This window comes from Papio anubis, chromosome 13 (assembly GCF_008728515.1).
Source record: "Papio anubis isolate 15944 chromosome 13, Panubis1.0, whole genome shotgun sequence".
Lineage (NCBI taxonomy): Eukaryota > Metazoa > Chordata > Mammalia > Primates > Cercopithecidae > Papio > Papio anubis.
In genome coordinates this window covers 56318805-56341239 of record NC_044988.1, presented here as the reverse complement: position 1 = coordinate 56341239, position 22435 = coordinate 56318805, and the positions used below count along the sequence as shown (strand labels likewise).

The window sequence follows — 22435 nt, the reverse complement described above, 5'->3', positions numbered from 1 at the left end:
TTCAACCTCTTGGGTCTTGCTGACTGTGGAAGGGACTGGCCCTCCCAGGGTTAGCCAATACCTAGTGGTAAAAACAACTTAGCTAGAGAGCAGAGCGTGTTTTTCAAATGCAAAGCAACCCAACCAGTGCCCATACTCCCAATGTCCTTTATCAGCTCACACATTCAGGCCACTATCCCCTGCCCTAATCACCCAAGGGACAAGTATCAGACAACTAAGGACAGTCCTATGCTCCAGAGCTCCCCTGAGATTATTCAAACTAGCTAATCCTAAATATACCTACCTTGCCTTACTGTTCCTCCCCATACAATAAAAGTTCTTGCCCACATACCCCTCACCGCCTCCCGTGGTCTCCTGACTGACCCGGAGGCTTCCCCTAGTAGCCCCTTGCTGGTGTAGTGTTCCCTCTTCTCTTGGGATCTGTGAGAAGAACAAATTCTCTTTCCAATGGCAGTCACCTGATCTATTGGTCTTGCCATACCTAAGTAATAATCAAATCTGTATTTTTAAACAGAGACTCTTTAGCATCCAAGTAAGAGTCTTGGGGCTATGGGTGAGCTGCTGACATCAGAGAACATCAGGCACACTAGAAACCACAGGAGACAAGGGCTGGACTTCTGAATGACCTGTCCCTCCTCAACTAAACTGTGTCCTTCCACTACCCTTTCTTGTTTCATAAGGGAGGCTTTATCTAACAAAAAAGTTAGGAGAGAATTATTGGAAGATGAAGGTTTAAGTGGAATTTTGTTTCCCTCCATTCCTAATTCCATTTCATTTTCTAACGTTTCTTAAGCCAGACAGGCTACTAAAGTGTACAGGAGCATTAGGGGCCTGCCAGAGTCCCCACAAAGCTGGTGAACTTTCTCTTTGTTGGGCCAGATGTGGAACCACAAGGGAAAGGGTGACTTCAGCCAGTATGAATGTGCCTGATCACCTTGTTCTCCAGGGATCCAGGACCAAGCTAAACAGGAACACTGAACTCCTTATCCCTAATTCTGGAGAAGATAAAGTCAGGGGCTTTCTCTCAGGGCCTTGATGTGGCACTGAAAACCTGTGTGCTGCTATGCTGCCAGACCACACGAGAGGCTACTAAGGAACACTGGTAGGTGGACATGAGATTACAGTTAAGGAAAAAAATGCTGCATTTAATGAGCATGCCATGCAAAAGATGAAGAAGAAGTAAAACACTCTGATCTGGGCAACTCTAGCCAAAATGGGTTACTTAAGAAATACAATAGAAGAGGAGGAAGATATGGAGAAGATGAAAGAGAAGAGGAAGGAGAAAGAGCAAGATATTTAGGAAGAGTCAAGGGTTCAAGTTAAGAGTCAAGAATATATTTTGAAACTAAACAAAAAAGAAAGCCAGGCACAGTAGTAGCACACATCTGTAATCCCAGCTACTCAGAAGGCTGAGGCAGGAGGATCACTTGAGCAAGGAAGTTGGACACCAGACTGGGTAACACAGTAAAACCCCATTTCAAAAAAGAAAAATGTTTTAAAATTATCATACATCGAAAGTGAATATAGTCATTGTTAAGGCCTTAATTAGAGACCTGAGAGACCAAGTGGAAGAAAATTCCTGAAGTACACAGCAAAAATACATGATTTATATCAGGAGGAAAATAGAAAGATACTTGGTACGTAGATGTAGGAAACCCAACAATTGAGTTCCAAAAAGAAAAAAAAAAAGTTTCAAAAAGAAAAAAAGATGAATGAGAGGCTATATTGAACAAATAATATAACAAAATTTCCAGAAGAAATATTTGAGTCTCAGATTGAAATGGCTAACCGAGTTCCAGAAAGGTTTGATAATTGAAGACACACACTTAGCATTAAAATTCATGATTTCTTAAAATAAAGTGAAAAATCTTAAAAGCTTTCAGACAGAATAATCTATTTACATAGGCAAAAGAATCAGGCTGAAATCACACTTTTCATCTGCAACACTTGGAATTGGAATAACATTTATGGACTACTGAGAGAAAAGGAGTGAAACTCAAGGCCTATTCCTAGACAAGTATGATTCACCTATCACCATTACAGATTCAGCGATTACACCTAATGGTTACTCATTATAAGAGGAGTTTGGAAAAAAAAGAAAAAAAAAGACCAATCAAAAAAAGTATCAGAACAGGAATCTCAAGACAGAGGAAGATGAAAAACTGACAGAACAGCAGTCAGTGAAACTACCAGGACAGAGAGTGAAACTTAATAGATACTAACAGACTGTTTGGTAATACAATTACACTATAATTGCAAAATATATTTATATTATTTGTTTTTATCTTGAAGTTTCTACTAAATAATATATAACAAAAGAATTGTTCCATTGGTTTAAATATTGAAAAGAAAAATTTTGCTGATTATTCTACTGTACACCAAGAAAATTAATTCAAGAAACTCCAGTGGAAAAACAAATGAACAAAAAAAAATGACTGCCAGGCATGATGACTCACACCTGTCATCCCAGCACTTTGGGAGGCTGAGGCAGGAGGATTGCTTGAGGCCAGGAGTTTGAGATCAGCCTTGGCAACATGGTGAAACCTCATCTCTACAAAAATTAGCCAGGCCTAGTGGCACATGTCTGTAGCCCTAGGTACTTGGGAGGCTGAGGTGAGGATGAGGATCACTTGAGCCAGGAGGTTGAGACTAAAGTGAGCAGTTATCATGGCATGGCATTCCAGCCTGGGTAACAGAAAGAGATCCTTTCTCAAAAAAAAGAAAATCCTGCTATAAATAACAAGAGAATTTAGTAAATTTAATGAAATGTCAACATAAAATAAAATGTTTAAAATAGCTTTTCTTTATAGTAACAAGAAGCCAACAGAAATAATATTCCAGTTATTAACATTAGTTTTGAGATTTAAAAATTTAAAGGCTGCACACATACACACACACACACACACACACACACACACAACCAACTGCCACAAATAGGAAACTTCCAATTATGTAATATACATTCGTCGTGAGGTAGTAGATTATGGGTTATGTTTAATTTCTTCTTTACACATATGTGTATTATTAAATATTTTTGTAATTAGCATGTGTTTTTAAATGGTGCCTCCAAAATGAGCTGCAGTCACCTGGGAGGAGGGAGGACAATGGCAGATGGGCAGTGGTGACTGTAGTATAGTATAAGATGGAACAAAATGATGAGAGAAAATATTAGAACTTCTATTTATAATTTCTCATCCTTATGTTAGAGAAATATGGATCACTTACAGCCAGCCAACTATCTTGAATGTTCCACCAGAGAGGGGGGTGACAGTGAGTGTCATCCTTGTTCACTTGTTCACTTTCAGTATGTTGGGTTGTTTTATACTTCATGTCTGCCTTGTTAAATGGATTTGCAAATTCTATTTCAAATGATGAAAATGATACAATACCTTGTAATGAGATAGTGAGTAACCATAACAGTTTTTTTTGTACCACACAGATATTCACTGTTAATTACCTAGCAAAGCTTTTTATTTTAATGGTGTGGATCTCAATTAGATACATTCCTCACTTTCCAAAATATAACATAAAATAAAAAACAAATATCTTAAATTGACTGATAGTTTCTGTGATGAAAAGTGGTGGGCAGTGTTCTGTTACCTAGCAACTATCGAAAACAAATACAAACATTATCTGTACCTTCAAGGTAAATGGAACACTTTAACATTGAGTTAGAAAGTAACTGCTTTTAGAAAGAAATCTGTAAAATAGATATCATCTGATTCATTTTTAGGAACATCGCTGATGCAGGATTGATATCAAAGTAGGAGGGAATTTATGAGCCAACTTTCAATGCAAACCTTTGTATAATTGGCTGATGGAGGAAAATATACTAGTATCTAGAATTGTTTCCTAGTACCTGCCTGGCAGAAGGATGTTTAAATAAATGTCTGTTAAATAAATGAATACACAACAACAGAGAGTCATAGTTTTTCTATATTTCCTATAAAGTCTCAGTCCTGGAACTTTATTCATTTTAGGTGCTCAATAAATTCTTAGAATCGGGCAATCAAAGATGTTAGAGTTGAATGGGTTATTGGATTTTTTTTCCAGAAAATTAAATGACTTTCCCAGGAGCATAACTCATCTACATCTCGCAAAAAAGAAAAAAAAAAATCAACCTGGGTGTTGATCTCAAAATACATAAATTTTTTTTTAGTCTTTGTTCTTCCTTGGAGAGATAATTTGATGTTCTGAAAGAGCACAGGATTTGGCATCAAATTCTTGGACCAGGTTCTAGTCCTTACCTGACCCTACCAGTTATCAGCTGTGCAACCTTTAGCAGGTCACATACCTTCTGGGCCTGTTTCCCCAACTAAGGGATGGTGAAACTGTTACTGATCTCACATGTATTCATGCAGCATATGCACTCCAAGTAACAACATAAATTTAGGTTTTGGTTGCTGCTATTTCTCAATTGCTTACTTCCTTCAGATGATTGTTCCCCAGACTGTGCTCTGAGGAACTGGCAACCCAAGTGAGAGAGAACTTAATTGGGTTCCCTGTTGGGAGCCTAGACTTCCCTACAGAAGGCTAGGCTCTTCAGCTTCTTTCTCTTTATTCCATTTATCTTTCAACTGTGAGTAGATTTTCTTTTCTTAATATTAGTTTGGCTATTTTACCCTGGACAAATCCCCCTGGTTATGTCTGTGTATATAACCCAGTTTCTCTCAAAGAAAGACAGTGCCCTTCTGAACTAGAGAAAATATGCTTTGAGAGTGGCTCTAAACTACCAGTGTTATCACATCCTGTCTTGTTTGTTCTATGGCAAATTCTAAGGTGTCTCATTTTTATTTTTGTTCAATTCTTCATCTCTCACCCTGAAAGAGCTCGCCAACAACTGCTTCATTAAAATTGCTTTCAGTTCCTGAAAAAGCATTTACTTCATGGTGCATTCCTCAGTCGCTCACATCTTTCCAAACGGATAGTTCTCTCTGCTGCTTCTCAACTTCGGAGAATATCTTCAATCAATCTAAGCAAGCTGTACTTCCTATCATTTGCAAGTGCTTCTATTTCAGGTAAATGTAGAAGACATTCACTGAACACCTATCCTTGGAGTTTAGAGATGAAAATAGTACAGTCTCTCACCCCCAATGAGTTCACAGACTAGACCCAGATGGAAATAATCACATGGCAGTGTGAAAAATGCCTCAGTAGAGGAATGGGTCAGAGGCTTTTTTATTCGATTATTTCTCTGCCTTGTTTCAGAACAGATTCACATTTTTCTGTGTTGATATAACATACACATGACTCCTCAAAATGTTATGTCTTAGTTCATTTACCTCATTGTGGAACATCTCTTGGATCATTTTAAGACATTCTACCTGTGATTCAAGTGAATATTGAGCCAGAGGTAGAGAAAAGACAGCCCATATTTAGAAGAAACTTTGATGAAACCAGAAAGAATCGAGAAGGAGGCACCCATGGCTGCTGAGAGAGTCTGGCAATATGGTGACGAGATTAAAGCTGTTTAGACTGAAGAAGAAAATTCTGAGGGCACATGATAGCTGGTACATGCGTTTCCTGTTGCTGCATTAAAAAAAAAAAAAAAAAAAAAAAAAAAAAAAAAAAAAAAACCCCAAAAAATAGCAGCCAAAACCAATAGCCATTTATTTTCACACAGTTGTGTAGTTCAGAAGTCAAGTCTAGTTAAAGTGGGTCTTTTACCCAGAGTCTCACAATGAAGGTGTCAGGTGGGTTCACTTTCTTTTATAGGATAGGGGAAAGCTCACTCAGGCTGTTGGCAGAATTCAGTTCTTTGAGGCTGTGTGTTTGAAATTCTGATTTCTGGTGGGCTGAAGGCTCTTAGAAGCTGCTCTTAAGTGCTTACAAATTGGCCCCCTCCATAATTCAAAGCTAGAAACAGACAATCTCCTTCACGCAGAATGTGTTTCATGCTTCAAATCTCTCACTTCAGCAAAAATCCAATCCCTTTAAAGGTTAAGCCGGTCCCAAGAAGGATAATCTCCTTTTCTGAAATCACCTGTGCCTTACAGAATAACCTAATCAAGGGAGTGCTATCCCATCATGTTCACAGTTCATGCCCACACTCAAGAGGATAGGATTATACAGGACATGTACATGAGGAGGAGGGAAACTTGGTGACCACCTTAGCATGCCACAACAACAGCTGGGTTCCCCTTTTCATGTGGAGAGTACCATGAGCCTTAAAGACATTAGGAGAGGAAGAGTAAGTAATCATGCACAAAGGGACAAATGTGTTAGGCTCTGAGAGACAGAATGATGAACCAGAGAAGAGTTGATAGTATAGGAAATGACCACACACTCCACAACCTCTCCTCAAACCCGAGGGTATGCTCCTGTTCAAGCAAACATTTTAAATGGTTTGGCACTCTCTTTGTAAGACAAAAAGAAGGCTTTGGGATAGCCACTCTGACAATCCAAGTGTGCTAACAGGATGCAACATTAAATTTGAAGTTGAAAGTAAATGTATATGTAAGCCTTGGTGCCTAATCAAAATTGTACAAATTTGGGTCAAATAAAGCCATTTGGAAAAAACTAAAAACTATGGTTAGGATGCACTTTTCCCTAAACTCCTTGACTGGGAGAAAAGAGTAAGCAAAGGCTGTTCTCTGGCTCAATAAACCATTGCACTAAAGATAATAAGAGCTAAAAATGTCCAAGGTCTTATGACGTGCTAGGTCCCATGCTAAGCACTTTGCAGACATTATTTTAATTTCTGAAACAGTTTAATGAAGCAAGCAGTGTATCTTAGATGAGGACACACACACTGGCAAATATACATACCATTTGCTCAAAATTAGAACTGCCCAGCAAGAGCCCCTCCCAGGGTCCTTCCTACCTTGTATGGCCTGGACTTCTGAGAGAATGGGAAAGGAACCTTACATATGTTTGAAAGACTGTTGCGAAGATGAGGGGGTAGACTTATTTTGCTCAGTTCCAGAAGTATCGGTGTGCTGGTAAAGTTTAACAACCAACTCTTTCCAGAGATTTCCTGATTCGTATCACTTGCAGATTTCTTCCGTATAAATATTCATACTGTGGGTGATTTCAAGCCCCAACCTGATATTACCAAATGTAGACCTAGAAAGACAGGCAACTTCAGGCTAGCAGGTAAAAACATTTGGGATCAGATTTTTATTGATGCACTGGAGAATTTTCAAACAAGTAAAGCTGTGCAATGGAACTGACTTGTTCAAAAACTAGGGGCTCCCAAGACTCTACGTAAATAGAAGCAAACTTTGATGCTGTCAGAAAAAAAAAAAAAAAAAAAAAACTGTAAAATGAAACCTGCATTTGAAGATTACAAACATAGAATGTAAAAATGGAAGGGTTAAAGATACCTGGTAATTCTCTGTTCCTTCGGCAGTATCTATGGCGCAGTCTCTTATTTGCTGGGAGGACTTTTTTCCATGAGCCACTGGCTTCTAAGCTGAGAAACGGAGCCTGCAGATCTCCCCTAGTTAATGACCTTAGAGCAATGCCAAATGGACGGCTCCACTGTTTTCTGCCTCCAAAATCACCAGTCACTCACCTTTTTCTGTTTCAACATTTTAGGCTGGGACTTTTCAAATAGTTCTTTGTAAAAATCACGTTCTTGGTAATTTTCTTCACCATTATCTCCCAAAGATTAGAACTATAAATAATACGAAAATTTAATTACAAATTTCTTTTTTAAAAAACACTGTTTGGATATGTGGTGTTTAAATCTCCATGAAATTATACCTTTGAAATTGCTTAATTGTGTTTTCCCTGCCAATTTAAATTGCTCATAAAAGGGAAATTTTGAAAATATATAGTTTCTAATTCTTTCCCTGAATCATCACAGTAGCATTGCCGTTGCTCTAGAAGAGCCGTACTATACAAATACTGCGAACATCAGCAAATTAAGGTTAGGCCCACGGTGGTGTGGGAGTGAGGGAGGAGACACTTCAATCTCCTAATTTGGTTTAATTTATGTCTAATGAATTTTTTTAAAAAAAACCTTAAAAATGTGGTTCTTATTCAAAGCTTACAGCTAAGGCATGTAATAATTTCTTTGCTAAATTTCTTTATGAAGGTGTTGTTCTCTAGTGCAATGGAACCTGGCTTTCTTTTTAATTGCAATTATTACTATATTAAGCTCACTTATTTGTATAACCAAAATAATCATTTGCATTTATCCAATTTCTTTCTTCCTTGGCGTTCATAGTCTTATGAAGTATATATCTTACTGACCTACAAAAATTCTATCACTGGTACAGATTTGTAGGCCAGCAGTCTAATAGATTGGTAATATTATAGAAATGTTCATTGAAAATTTTTTCCCTCTGCCAAGCAGCCCAATCTGCAAATAGACCAGCTCCAGAGGCACATCAAGTACTGTTTGCTTTAGTACAAAGGCCACCTTCCCAGGCTCTGTGAGCTACCATAACCAGCAAGGCAGTTGTAACACACGCAACTTTATAAACTTCTAGTCATGAAAGCAACAGAATGAATAAAAATAATAAATGATGAGTGCTGTTAAAATGGGAATCCACTCAGAAGTGCTAAAAGCGTTAAAAATTTATTCCTCTGCCACTCTGCGCAGGACCACAAACTAAGAACTAGTTTCTTTTTAGGTTACACATAGGAAGAAAGCATATTCTAGTAGTTTCGTGACCTGACTGCATTTTATAATCACCTAGAGAGCTTTTACAAACCACAAATATGAGGGCTCACAACCAGAAACTTTTAATCAATTGATCTTGATGAAAAAATTGCGTCAGCATTTTTTAAAGCTCCATAGGTCTCTTCAACGGGTAGCTCAGTGTGGGGCATCACTTGTCTAGTGAAAACAGCACTGGATTGTTTTTGGCTAACCATTAACTAATTGTGTGATCTTGAAAAAGATATTAATCCCTCTAGGTCACAGAATATTATACTGAAAAATTTGATATTTGGATTAGAATTTCCTTTCACCTCTAAACTCCTACGATTCTAAACGATAAAAATGACCAATTCTTTTTTTTTTTTTTTTTTTCCCTTGAGACGGAGTCTCACTCTGTCGCCCAGGCTGGAGTGCAGTGGCGCGATCTTGGCTCACTGCAAGCTCCGCCTCCCGGGTTCACGCCATTCTCCTGCCCCAGCCACCCAAGTAACTGGGACCACAGGCACCCGCCACCACGCCTGGCTAATTTTTTTGTATTTTTAGTAGAGACGGGGGTTTCACCCTGTTAGCCAGGATGGTCTCGATCTCCAGACCTTGTGATCTGCCCGCCTTGGCCTCCCAAAGTGCTGGAATTACAGGCGTGAGCCACTGCACCCGGCCAAAAATGACCAGTTCTAATCATAAATTATAATTTTCAACACACCTTCACTTTCACTCAGCATTTACAACATGAAAATACTACAGGGGAATATATATTGCTGGGATTTACTCTCCAAAAATAAATAAACTGTATAAGCTAATTGGGAGACCAAAACTTATGCATAAAGAGAAAATCACAATTCAAAATAACACATGCTAAGTGTGTAAGCAGTATCATGTTAACGCTGACCATTTCTCTAGAACTGGGTTACTAGTGTAAAAGAAAAGTTGCGCTGGACCAGGTAAACAAGCAAGGAGGATTTTAATCCAGACTGTTGCAATGGGGAGAGAGATTAAATTCAACTCCATTGAAACAAAAGGCTTAGAGGGGAGGGTTTGTAAATGCCGGAGTGAGTTAATGGGAAAGCACTAGAAGACATTAGGAGTGAAGGCTGATTAATGTGTGAAGCCGTCTGTGTTTGTTAATGAGAGTCCATCAAAATTAGGCTCCTACCCTCCCACAGAGACTGGGAGACAGGGGCCCCTTCTCTTTAGATTATTACATTTAAAGGGGGTGGTTCCCAGGACCTTGAGAAAGATACTTCTGAGTTACAGAAGATTTACACCTCAAAGGGGCAGAGAAAGAATGTATAACTGTAAGAAATAACACTTCTGAGTTATAGAAGATTTACACCTCAAAGGGGCAGAGAAAGAATGTAAAAGTTTCCTAAAGTAAATGCTTTAAGGAAAGGGGGAGGTCAGGAAGAAACCTATCTAAAGCTTAGTCATGTTGAGGGGAACATTAAGTCCTTTGTCACTAGGTTACTTCTTCAATTCCTCATCACTGGACAGGAAATTCCCATATCTGGATGGTTTCCTTATCTCTTGGCTATTTAGGCTGTGAATTATCATAGTTCATCAATTCTAAATCACACTTGTTTTTCACATTTTAACTTTTCCAAAATTTAAATGTGTCTTACTACCGTTGCTGTTGTCTGGGTGGCAGTGGTGACATACCAAACATTATAACTTGTCGGTCTTCAAAAAGACTGCGCTATGATTCATTTTGGAAACGAAGTCATTTTGTTGAAATGAGCCACTGCATGTAAACTTGGTATTACTAGGGAAATAAATACTTACTGTCCAAGTGATGATTGAAACTCCCTAATTTCTTGCAAAACAACAATCAAGTTATTTATAGATGTAGATGAAAATGTGTTACATTTTGTTATTGGGGCACATGCAAAAGACAGTGCCTCTCACTTGCCAGGCAATGAAATGAAGGAAAGAAAAATCACCAGTACCATTGAAAAGACAAGATACAAAGCCATAAGAGGCTGGTGTGACCAGCTGTTGGTATTTTTTTTTCTTAGTGGTGCATAAAAATACTGCGATGCATTTTTGAATCAGTGCAGTCCTAGATTTAAGAAAACATGGTAGCTTTGTCAAGCTGTGACTGTTGACCCTAAGCCACGTGTGCCAGTCCATTAGGTTTGTACCAAAGAAGCAAAATTGTTGTATCTGTATCTGCTTTTAACAAAAGATGTTTCAAAAGGAAGGTACAATTTAGATAGCAACATCCAAAGAAAGACAAACCTTTTTTTTTTTTATGATTTCCAAATATTTTAAATTCCTTCTTAGCCCCTCTTTTTATTATTTTACTTTAAACAGAATCTGTATCTCTGTCTTTCAGCATGTCCAATATGGAAAAGCCCCTGACACTGTGCATGTGCACTGCCATGATGTCTGCTCTAATTATCAGACTAAGAGAGCCTTCTGTGTATCCTTCAAAACTCAAGGCTCAAAAAATGCCTATGCCATCTTTTCATGAAAAAGAATCACTTCATGTGGGTTTATAGTGAGTAAAATTCATTGATTCAGCAAAGCCACAAGCAGATAATGGCTTTAGTTTCCTTAACTTAATCCCAAAGGAGGCAGTATAAAATAGCAAGCTGGATTTTCTTAAAGAGATGTCCTGATTTAGGTTGAAATGAAACAATTCTTAAACTGCCTGAAGTGAGGGACCCTAAGGGAATCATTAACAACTTTTCTTGGCTGTCTTAAATGGTTGGAGGTTGTCTTTTCCACACAGGGTTGAAAATTCCCAGAGGCCTTGGGAGGATTAGTCCCTCATGGCCCCTGGGGAATTCTCAGGTATAGACAATGTCACAGAGGCTAATGGCCTGCTGTAACTCTCTATTCCCAACAGTTCTCCCCAAGGTAGCTGCTGCGACCTTGTCTCTGTTGCTTGGCAGTGACAAAAATATTCTCTTGCCTGGTCTTTGAAGTCCTAATACTTCCTGGGAACTGAATGTAGTTCAGTGGGGTCCTCAGTGACATACTAGCAAAAGATCCTCTTCTGGGTTCCACTAATCTTAGAACTGTAACATACTTGCTCTTGTGTTCATGTGCAAGCTTTGAAAATGAAGCAAAAATCAAAATTTGGTGGCAAGAGCTTTCTATTTGGAAGTGAAACATTTGGTTCAAGTCCTGGCTGTGTCACTGACCAGCTCTCTGAACTTGGGCAATCTATTTAACTTTGGGTCTCAATTTCACTAACTAAAATTTGAGAAAGGCTGCTGAGAGAACCAAATGTGGAAAAGTATGTTGCAAGCTGTAAAATAATTTACCAACGTTAAATGCTGTCAAATTGCAATAATAAATGCCACTGATATGGTCTGGCTGTGTCCCCACCCAAATCTCATCTTGAATTGTAGTTTCCATAATCCCCACATGTCATGGGAGGTAATTGAATCATGGAGGCAGTTTCCCCCATGCTGCTGTTCTTGTGATAACAGTGAGCTCTCACAAGATTTGATGGTTTTATAAGGGACTTCCACCCACCCCGCTTCACTCTGCACTTCTCCCAGCTGCTGCCATACAAAGAAGGACATGTTTGCTTCCCCTTCCACCATGATTGTAAGTTACTTGAGGCCTCCCCAGCCATGCTGAACTGTGTGAATCAATTAAACCCTTTTCCTTTATAAATTACCCAGTCTCAGGTACGTCTTTATTAGCAGCATGAGAATGAACTAATACAGCCACCATCCCTATTCTCAGATGAGCCACAATACCAGGTAGAAGGAGGTCAAATGTGTATAGTGGGAAGTTTGCTCTTTTCAATAAAAATGACATTCTTTATAGTCAGTATAATAGCTCACACTGCCTTACATTGAATTTCTTTAGAAGAACTTTTAAGAATTGTTAGAAGATGCTAAGTAACTTGGTCAAAGACTTTTAGTTTAAAGGAATAAATGGACAACAATGAAAGGGTACTTCACAGAATGGAGACGAAGCAATGACTGTTTACAATATTGTGCTCCCGCTGAGATTATTTTAGAGTAAAGCTTAAATTGTTTGCTCACCCATCTTACATCATTATTGAACAGTTTGAGGACATGATTCCTGAGGAGCACTTAAACCATAAATGTCATGTTGTCAAAACCCTTAATATAACCTCGTCCTTTAAATGTGTGCTTCTATTCATCTAAGACACTGCTAGAATTTTAAGTATTGGCAAACTTCCAGTCTACATAGGAGGATTCTTGAGTATTCTTGAGGACTCTGAGACCCAAGCTCTGTCTCGATTCTCCCTATAGAACACTCCTAGCTGCTGATAAAGCTAACAAGTGGTTCACAGCATTTGCTTGTTTTCTCCAAATAGAATCATAGTACCATCAGTGCAGGAAGTGCCCCGAGAACTAGTACTATAGGAAAGCATTGGTGATGAGATAATGCATGATGCCTATGAAAATGTTTTGTAAGCTGCAGAATCCTTTAATAATAATAGCCAATATTTGTTGATTGTTTACTGAGTGTTGGGCACTGTGTTAAAATGTTTTATATGCATTATTGCATTTAAGTTTCACATGGGATTATAAAAATTGTGTGATAATGGTTATAAGAGCACAATACCTTAATAGTATTGCTTCCTAATTTCACAGAAAAGACTGGAGAGGAACAGAAAACCTCAGTGTCTTGCCCACAGAAAACAGAGCTGAGAGAATTTTGCTCAGGCAGTCAGTCTTTGAGCCCAAGGTCTCAAACCCTACATTCCAGTCACTAGGGGATGTTTTTATGATAGCGTTATTAATAGAATTGTCTCCCTCAGTTGCACAATTTCTAATCACCCTTCAGGTCTCAGCTTAAATTTGTCTTCCTCCTGGAGGCTTTCCCCAGTCCACCTGACCAGATCAGAATGTTCTGTTTTTATGTACACGCTCACAGTAGCCTGTATCTCCCCATAATAGTATTTAATACAATTGTATTTAAGTACTTTCTTGGGTAATTGCATTTCATTTCTGTCTCCTCCCACATGTTACTCTCAGACTGTAAGCTTGATCATAATTGGTGCTTCAGGAGAATTAAGACAGAGAATAGCGACATCGAAAATGCTCTTGATGCTTCAAACACTCCTTTGTCTACCACTGAAACATGAAAACTAGAGAATCCCAAAAGGACCTCAACGTGACTAATGCCTTCCTGAATATAGAACAGGAAGACTCCTTTTGGGAGGTTTGGAACACCTGACTTCATTTCTGAGCTTGATTTTCTTTATATCTGAAGCACAAAAATTCCAATTAAATAGTCTCTGAGGATCTTGCCAGATTTCATTTCCTTTCTATAAATTCATAGGCCTGAGAACTTCTTTGCCATGTGAGAAGAAAAAATATGAAAATTTTCCTCAGATCTGGCAAAACCTTCTCAAATTAATTAATAAGTGGGAACACTTCCAGATGTGAATAACTATTTAAAGATTCGTTGTTTTCTTTAAATCTACAGGTTTAAAAATCTTCTGTTCCACACACAGCAAGCTCAGACACCAACACTGAGAGTAGGCCCTTGAAACGAAATAAAATCAAAGAAAAATCTGAAACAAAAACAAGAAAAGAAATATGATGTAGTGCATGCTGTGGTGAAATGTTACTATTTAATCTAAATTTAAAACCTTTAAGTACATTCCAATAAATTTTTTCAGATTAACAAACAACAATAGAAAAATAGAGAAAGAACTAGAGCCACAATACATTTAGAAATGTCAGGCAACGTGAATCTAGAAAGAAAAAAACAAAACATAACTTTTAACTGCAGGGGGAGAAATGCAGGTTTGTTACACAGGTCAGCTTGTGTCATCATGGGGGCTGTTGTACAGATGATTTCATCAGCCAGGTGTTAAGCCGAGTACCCATTAGTTTTTCCAAATCCTCCCCTCCTCCCATCCTTCACCCTCTAAAAGGCCCCATTGTGTGTTGTTCCCCTCCATGTGACCATGTGTTCTCATCATTTATCACCCACTTATAAGCCACAACATGCAGTATTTGGTTTTCTGTTCCTGCCTTACTTTGCTAAAGATAATGGCCTCCAGCTCCATCTATGTCCCTGCAAATGAATGATCTTGTTCCTTTTTATGACAGAATAGCAGAAAAATACAATTCTTACTAATAGAAAACTAGGTCCTCCTCTTTACCACTAAATCAATTTGGAACAACCATGTAAAGAATATTGCTTAAGGAGATACCAAATTATTAGCCTGCCCATCATGTCCTCATATCTAAGGTTAATCCTGAGTGCATATATCTAAATGTAAACCCACAAGTGTACATTACAAAATTTTAAAAATTACTTTCTATCATCTGTACTATTTTGATTTTTTGAAGCATAGCACCAATATGACAGCTAAGTAGTTGTTCCTAAGAGACATTCTGGCTTAACTGGAAACAGTGTCAAATCTTGGAAGTTAATCAAGTTATTCTACTGAAGCATAGTTTAGGATTAGGTAAGTATCTCAATGTTCAAGGTTTCAAGGTCTACCTATTTATCATATAGCCTGATATTTTATTCAGGTGGAATGCTTTCTGAAAGCTTTAGAAATTCTCTGTGGTGGGGAGCAAGCAGTGCCTTTGAATATTGCTTAGAAAATGAAAATCCTTTTCAAATCAAGTTACAAATCGCCCTCAACAAGAGATGCTTGCACTAGTAAGCTAACTCATGCCAATTTCTGAACTCAGCTATGAGAATGCTAACACATGGAGAACTATTCTTGTTAGAATGATGTTTACAATTTCTGGAAATTACAACTATTTTGCTACTATAGAATGAGAAAGTAGGATGGATGGATGGATGCATGGATAAATAGAAAGGATGAAGAAAGGAAGGGAAAGAAAGGAAAAAAGAAAATACAAAAGGAGGAAAAGAAACAACAAGGAAAGAAAGATAAAAAGGGAGAAAGAATAAGGAAGAAGGAAGGGGGGAAGGGAAGGGAAAACATAGATTAAAATCTGTGCAATAAACATCCTTATAAAATAAATACAACAAAATAAAATGCATTTGGTAAAAGTGAGCCCCCCCAAAAAAAGAAAACATAATATATTCACAATGTCATCTAACGGTTATCTTAGAGAATCACATAGAATTATTGCTTGTGAGCCGACTTATGATGTTATTGTGGAAAATTGGCATTTAAATTTTGGACTGATTTGGGTCCTCAAATTTGAGAGTCATGTTTTCAGAAGATCAGCAGAAGCCCCTATAGTTCTGTAATACCATGGCATCAGGTGTGTTTAATCTACCTGATTTTTCACCTCACCAGTCAAGACTCACTATGGATGAAACATTATGTATCCCTTCAAGAAGCTTGAAAAAGTGGTATGACTTTGGAGTGGTGATTTGTGAGTAGAAGCACAGGTTTTGAAATAAAAGAACTAGAATCAAATTTGGTATTTTCTTGACTTATCTTTTTGTGCTTTAGTTTCCATTTTGATGATAAAAGAATAATAATTGATCTTCGAATTATGTTATGAGGATCAAATGAAACAATTTAAAGCTCTTAGCACCATGTTTGGCACATAACAAAATCTCAGTAAATGCTAACTTCTGCCAAAAATAACTGACAGGCATATTGTTATTTATTAACATATTATTTATTATATGCAGTGAAAACCAATAATAAATAATTATTTATTGTTAATTTATTTAACAAAACCAGGAATATAAAAGGAGGATAGGAGAAGGAAAAACCAAAGACAGTTTGAAAACTGATAATTTTCAAACTGATAATTTGGATAAATGGGTAAACTGATAATTAACTAGAAGAAAGGCTAATCAAAGTGTTCTGCTCTTAGACAGCTGAGTAAGCATCAAGGAAAACCTTGTCAGTTTCTTACGAATTCTCCAGAAGAGCTTGACCATTTCACTGTGAATTACGGGCTAGGCTACCTGAATATGTGATGCCTGTTTTTTGTCCTTTGTTAGTACCTTTATATAGGTTATGACAGGTCCGCACCATTTCTCTGTCCAAAATTTCTTTCTTCTCTACCTCAAAATCTAAATTCTATCTTCTGTTATGCTAGTTTATTGTATTAATCTGTTCTCATGCTGCTAATAAAGACATACCCAAGACTGGGTAATTTACAAACGAAAGAGGTTTGATTGACTCACAGCTCCACATGGCTGGGAGTCATAGCAGAAGGCGAATGAGGAGAAAAGTCACATCTTACATGTCAGCAGGCAAGAGAGCTTGTGCAGGGGATCTCCCATTCCTAAAACCATCAGGTCTCATGAGACTGATTCACCATCATGACAACAGTACGCCGGAAACTGCCCCCATGATTCAATGACCTCCGTCTGGCCCCGCCCTTGACATGTGGAGATTATTACAATTCAACGTGAGATTTGGGTGAGGACACAGCCAAAGCATATCACTTATAGTGCTCTATACTTTCCCTGGCGGTACTCAACTCATTTTGTAATTACAAATTTGCTTTTTGGTTATGAGATTCATGGCTATCTTTGCCCCAACGACACTGTCACATCCACTAGAGTGTGGATCTTTTCTGCGTTGTTCATCACTGTATGCTCAGCCCGTGAAATGCATAGGTGCACATGGTGTTTGAGGCAGAAAGGGGTGGAAGGAGAGGAGGGAGAAAGGCAAGCAATTACACAGGTAGGCACAGTACAGTACAAAACGGGTAAAATAAAGTTCCATGATAGTTTACAGACAAAAACTATCACCTTGGATTTCAACATCGGAATTAGGAAAAGCTTCAAAAAGACATGCCATTTTATCTGAGCTTCAATGCATGGGTGGAATTTAAACATTCCCACTGGGAAAGCATGGGACAAGAAATAAGATATGTCTCAGTTTTTCTAGAACATAAGGTCTCTGAGGAGGCATCATAAGAGTTGAGGCTAGAAGTGTGTCCCAGTCATGTCAGATGAGCTGTTTGACAATGGGGAGCCCCTGGAGGATCGGGGTGAGAGACAAGACATGCACAGATCTGTGCTCTGGAAATACAAGTTTGGTAAAGTGTAAAAGTCATATGTTGAGAGTGGAGAAATCTGAGGCAGGGAGGTGACTTAATACTGACTATGTTATTCTCTCTGACATTTCTGCAACAGTAGTTGTGTTTCCAGTGGCAAGCAGCCCACCAAACATTCCGAGTCTACTTGATTTAGACAAATGATAATGTTGCTTAATCCTTGGAGGAATTTTGTGTGTGTATGAAACAAAATTGCCAAGAAGAATAATTAGAATATTTTGAAGACTATTCAAGCCTTTCTATAAGTGCATTTATCTATGTCTGGCTGGCATGCAAATTGGGGCTCATGCTTAAAATCATGGTGAATTATATTACAGAATTCACATAGAGTAGATAAACCCCAAAAGAACTATGGGGGTTGGGAATATGAAAATCTCTTTTTTAAATAGAAAGGCAGGTGAATAACATTTTGACAGAAGTCTGCATGATTTCCAAGTTTATGTGGTTAATAGTAATAGTATTTGCTGTGTAGCTCCAATGTTCTAGGACATTATATACATTATTTTATTTAATAGTCACATAAGATTTAACTAGAGCTTAGAAAGCTCCATAGTGGCAGGTCCAGGGCTCCAACTAAGTTTTTTCCAACATATTTCTTACTAGTCTAGATGCAACTGTCCTTTGCTGGTAAATAGCTTGTTATTATTTTAAAAGACTTTTTCCAGCCTATCAGTTCACAGCAAATGATATTAAACTTAAACACACAAACACACACACACAGCCTTCCCCATCCCTGTCCCTACACCCATCCCTCCCCACCAACTTCTGCACCTATATTTCTTCCTTCTGAAGGGCATTTTCTGCCTCCGGGGAGTCACAGGTGTCCTCAGCTCACTAATTTCCCCCATCCTGTCCATCTCTGAAGCAACCATTCCTGCCCTGGGTCACCTCTATCATATCTCCACCCCATCATCTCATCTCCACCCCCACTTTCTGTTGGCTTCTCAATCCCAGCTAGCTGCTTTGCTGTCTCTAGGGCAGATGTGATAGTACAGCCCTTGTCACCTCAACCTTTGACCAACAGGGCTGTGGTAGGGTGGGTCAATGGTGACACCTGGCACAGGGATATATAGAGGCAATGGTGGGGCAGCCAAGTGGACAGTGAAAGGGAATGTGGCTGCTGCTAAGTCAGAAGTGGCCGAAGTGGTAGCTGCTGAGGAAAGTGTGACTTGAGCTATGTGCTAAGACTGCTCCTGCTTTCAAGGGCCTGGCATTCTAAAAGACAAGAAACAGAGAGTAAAATGCATAGTCCTCTGCCTTGAGTCAATTGTCACCTGTCCTGTAGTGATGGGGTTCCTCCCCTTATACCAGGGAGCATGCTAGGTGGTTACCATGGGCAATTATAAGCCAAAATAAGGACTTTGTCAGCTCAATGAAACATTGAAACATTGAGAGAATTCATGGCCAGAAGACCTGCACTACAATAAATGATAAATTCTTCAGGTATCAGGACTATGATGCCAGGATCTACACAAAGAAACTGAGACAGTTATAATTGAATTTTTTAAGTAAAAATTCATCTGGGCAGAGAATTTTGGGTTGATAGGGTTTTTTTTTCTTTCAGTACTTTAAAGATGTCATTGTCTTTCACTTGCATTCTCTCTCTCTCTCTCTCACACACACACACGCACACACAGGCATGTACATACACAGAATTATATATACCATTGGTCACCACCCAGGTAGGAGTCTCTCCAGTAGAATTTTTTGTTGATTTTATGGCTGGTGGTATAACTGCACCAGTTTGATTTGGACAAAGAGGCAGAAATGTTTTAAATCGCTGTAGATGCAGTTATTAAATAAGAGCTAACTTCTGTTAAATTTATTTTAAGGTTCTATGCAATGTACATGCATTACTGCATTTGTTACTATTATTATCTCTGCTTTTCATTGAGGAAACTTGAGTCTTAAGTCAGTTTTCATTAGGTCCATGACTGATCTGAGGGCTAAGCTGGGCTAAGGCTAGATCTCCTTGGCTCCAGAGACTGTGGTGATAACTACCTCCCCCTCAAAAATGCCCATGTGATATGTTAGGGTTTCCCAGTCCTTGGTTTTTGTTTGTTTGTTTGTTTTTGTTTTTTCATTTGTTCAAATAAAGATTTCTACAGGGCCAATGGCTGTGCTGTGTTTAACAATCTCAGAGGGGGAAAAGCAGTAAAGATGGAGTTTAGAGTCTCTGTGACTGCAACAAATGTGGGCTGCATTAAGAAAATTTGATTAGATAAAACTCCTCATGGAGAGAAAATGCCTTCTATCAAACATGTCACAAAAATTGATATGGCAAATATCTGTAGGTCATTCTCATTTTACTTAATAAAGCCAACTCTTGAAAAATAGACTACACTTTAAAAGCTTATTTCTGGTTGATTTATTTGAGCCAAAGATTCTCAGACATTGCTGCTTTGTGTAATTTGATTTTTACATGTCATAAGGGAAAAATTAGAAAAAAAAAATAGTATGTCACATGTTCAGAGTCCCATGATTGTCCGTTATGCTCTTAGAATACTTTTAACTTAATTCCACTTCTCCATCATGTGCACAGAGTTAAATAACTTTGCCAACATTCTTTTACTAACTTTAGAAGACTTTCATCTGATCCCTATCACAGACTAAGGGAGAAACACTGCTATTCAGCTCTCTGGCAGGATTTGTTCCTGAATCTACTCTCCAATTTTTTCTTACGCTTTTCTCCAGACACCTCATTCTAATTACTTTTGTTGTTGATATTCTCATTCTCATCCTGCCCCTTGGCCTCTTGACTTGATCTTTTCTTTCTCCTATCCACTCATTGTACCTGGCCTTCAGCTGTTTTAGTCCCTCCTTACCCAGTGTCTCTGAAAACAAACACCACTAACTGACCCCAGGTGCCCCCACATCTGAGTACCTGGGCGGCCAAGGATAAAAGTAAAATAATCCCTCAACCCAACTTCATGCTATTCTCTTTTAAAATTGACCTCAAACAATACTGGCCTATGCTCCAAACCTCAGGAACTCCCTGTGTGTAAATAGCTTTACATTTTTATCTTCATCCACTTTACACTTGAACTTGGCCTCTATTTAACACTACGCATGCTGTATTCTGAATTGAACGGTCTTGGCCCCTCAACAGTGAGAGTATTGTGCTGAATCAAGCCTGGGCATCTCACTCTCTTCCTCTGAGAATGATTTTATTCCCAAGCATCTCATCAGTCCCTCTAGCCGATGGATTTCATGTCTGCATCTAAGCCGTGAAAACAAATTAACGCCCATCTGTCATAGCTCAGCGACAAGGGCCTTGCAAGGTTTCTATCTGCACATGCACCCTGGGGCTCTTGGGGGCTCAGTCAGATGGCCCAGAGTCCTCCTGGCTAGAAGGGCTCAAGGACTCTGTGAAGAAAGGAAAAGGGAACTTTAGACATGGTTGATGGGGCATTAAGACTTGGTGAAAGAAGAGGAGGTACCAGTCTGCCATTTTCTTCTGCCGGTTTCAGGGAGACTGGGCAGTTCGGATCCAGGAGGAATTTCTCACACTGCAGCACAGTGTCTTTGGCAGATCATGGGCAGACTGCCTCTTTAGGCTGAACCTGGACCCATCCTTCCTCACTGGGCAGGGCCTCTCTGCAAGAATTTTAGCAACTCCAGCAAGGGGTTTACAGACCGAACTCTGATCTCCTTGGGATGGAGTCTGTGAGGGGAGGGGTGGCTGTGGTCTATGCAGATCAGCAGACTTAGTCTTTCCCCTGCTGGTCTGAGGAATCTGGGCAAACCAAACGAGCAGGATTCCCCCCTAGCCCAGCACAGCCCCTCCACCAAGGGGCAGCCAGAGTACCTTGTGAAGCGGGTCCCTGATCCCATGCCTCCTGACTGGGTGAGACCCCCCAAACAGAGGTTGCCAGACAACGTATACAGCAGCATTCCTGCTGGCATTGGGTCAGTGACCCTCTGGGATGGAGCTCCCAGAGGAAGGAGTAGGCACCCATCTTTGCTGTTCTGCAGCCTCCACTGGTGACACCTTCAGGTGCAGGAGGGACCCAGGTGAATAGGGTCTGGAGTAAACCCCCAGCAATCCACAGTAGCCCTATGGAAGAGGGGTCTGTTAAAAGAAAAACAGAAAGCAACAACTATAACAGCATCAATAAAAAAGCCCCCACAAAAAAATTCATCCAAAGGTCAGCAGCCTCAAAGATCAAAAGTAGATAAACTCACTGAAGATTAAAAAAAAAAAAAAAAATGAAAACACTGAAAACTCAAAAACCCAGAGTGCTTCTTCTTCTCCAAATGATCATAACACCTCTCCAGCAAGGGTACAGAACTGGGCTGAGGCTGAGATGGATGAACTGACAGAAGTAGGCTTCAGAAGATGAGTAATAACAAACTTTGCTGAGCTGAAGGAGCATATTCTAACCCAATGCAAAGAAATAATCAAATTAGAACTCAAGACTAAGAAACTCACTCAAAACCACACAACTACATGGAAATTGAACAGCCTGCTCCTGAATGAGTCCTGGGTAAATAATGAAATTAAGGCCGAAATCAAGAAGTTTTTTGAAACCAATGAGAACAAGAGACAATGTACCGGAATCTCTGGGACACAGCTAAAGTAGTGTTAAGGGGGGAATTTACAGAACTAAATGCCCACGTCAAAAAATTAGGAAGATCTCAAATCAACATGCTAACATCACAACTAAAACTACTAGTGAACCAAGAGCAAATAAACTCCAAAGCTAGCAGAAGAGAAGAAATAATCAAGCTCAAAGTGAAACTAAAGAAGATAGAAACACAAAAAAAAACTTCAAAAAAAAATCAATGAACCCAGGAGCTGGTTTCTTGAAAAAAAAAATTAATAAAATACATAGACCACTGGCTAGAATAATAAAGAGAAAAGAAT

General features: G+C 38.9%; 1 long non-coding RNA gene across 2 annotated transcripts in view; it reads right to left on the bottom strand.

The window, feature by feature from the left end:
* The window catches only part of LOC116270030, a 101219-nt gene that overhangs the window by 49389 nt on the left and 29395 nt on the right, over positions 1–22435 (bottom strand). Inside the window, exon 1 of one of the 2 annotated variants that reach the window (XR_004177904.1) lies at positions 7326–7665. The exons of the other annotated variant lie outside the window; for it this stretch is intronic. This is a non-coding gene — a long non-coding RNA (uncharacterized LOC116270030). Of the gene's footprint in view, positions 1–7325; positions 7666–22435 lie in introns of those variants that run through there. 2 annotated transcript variants of the gene reach the window in all.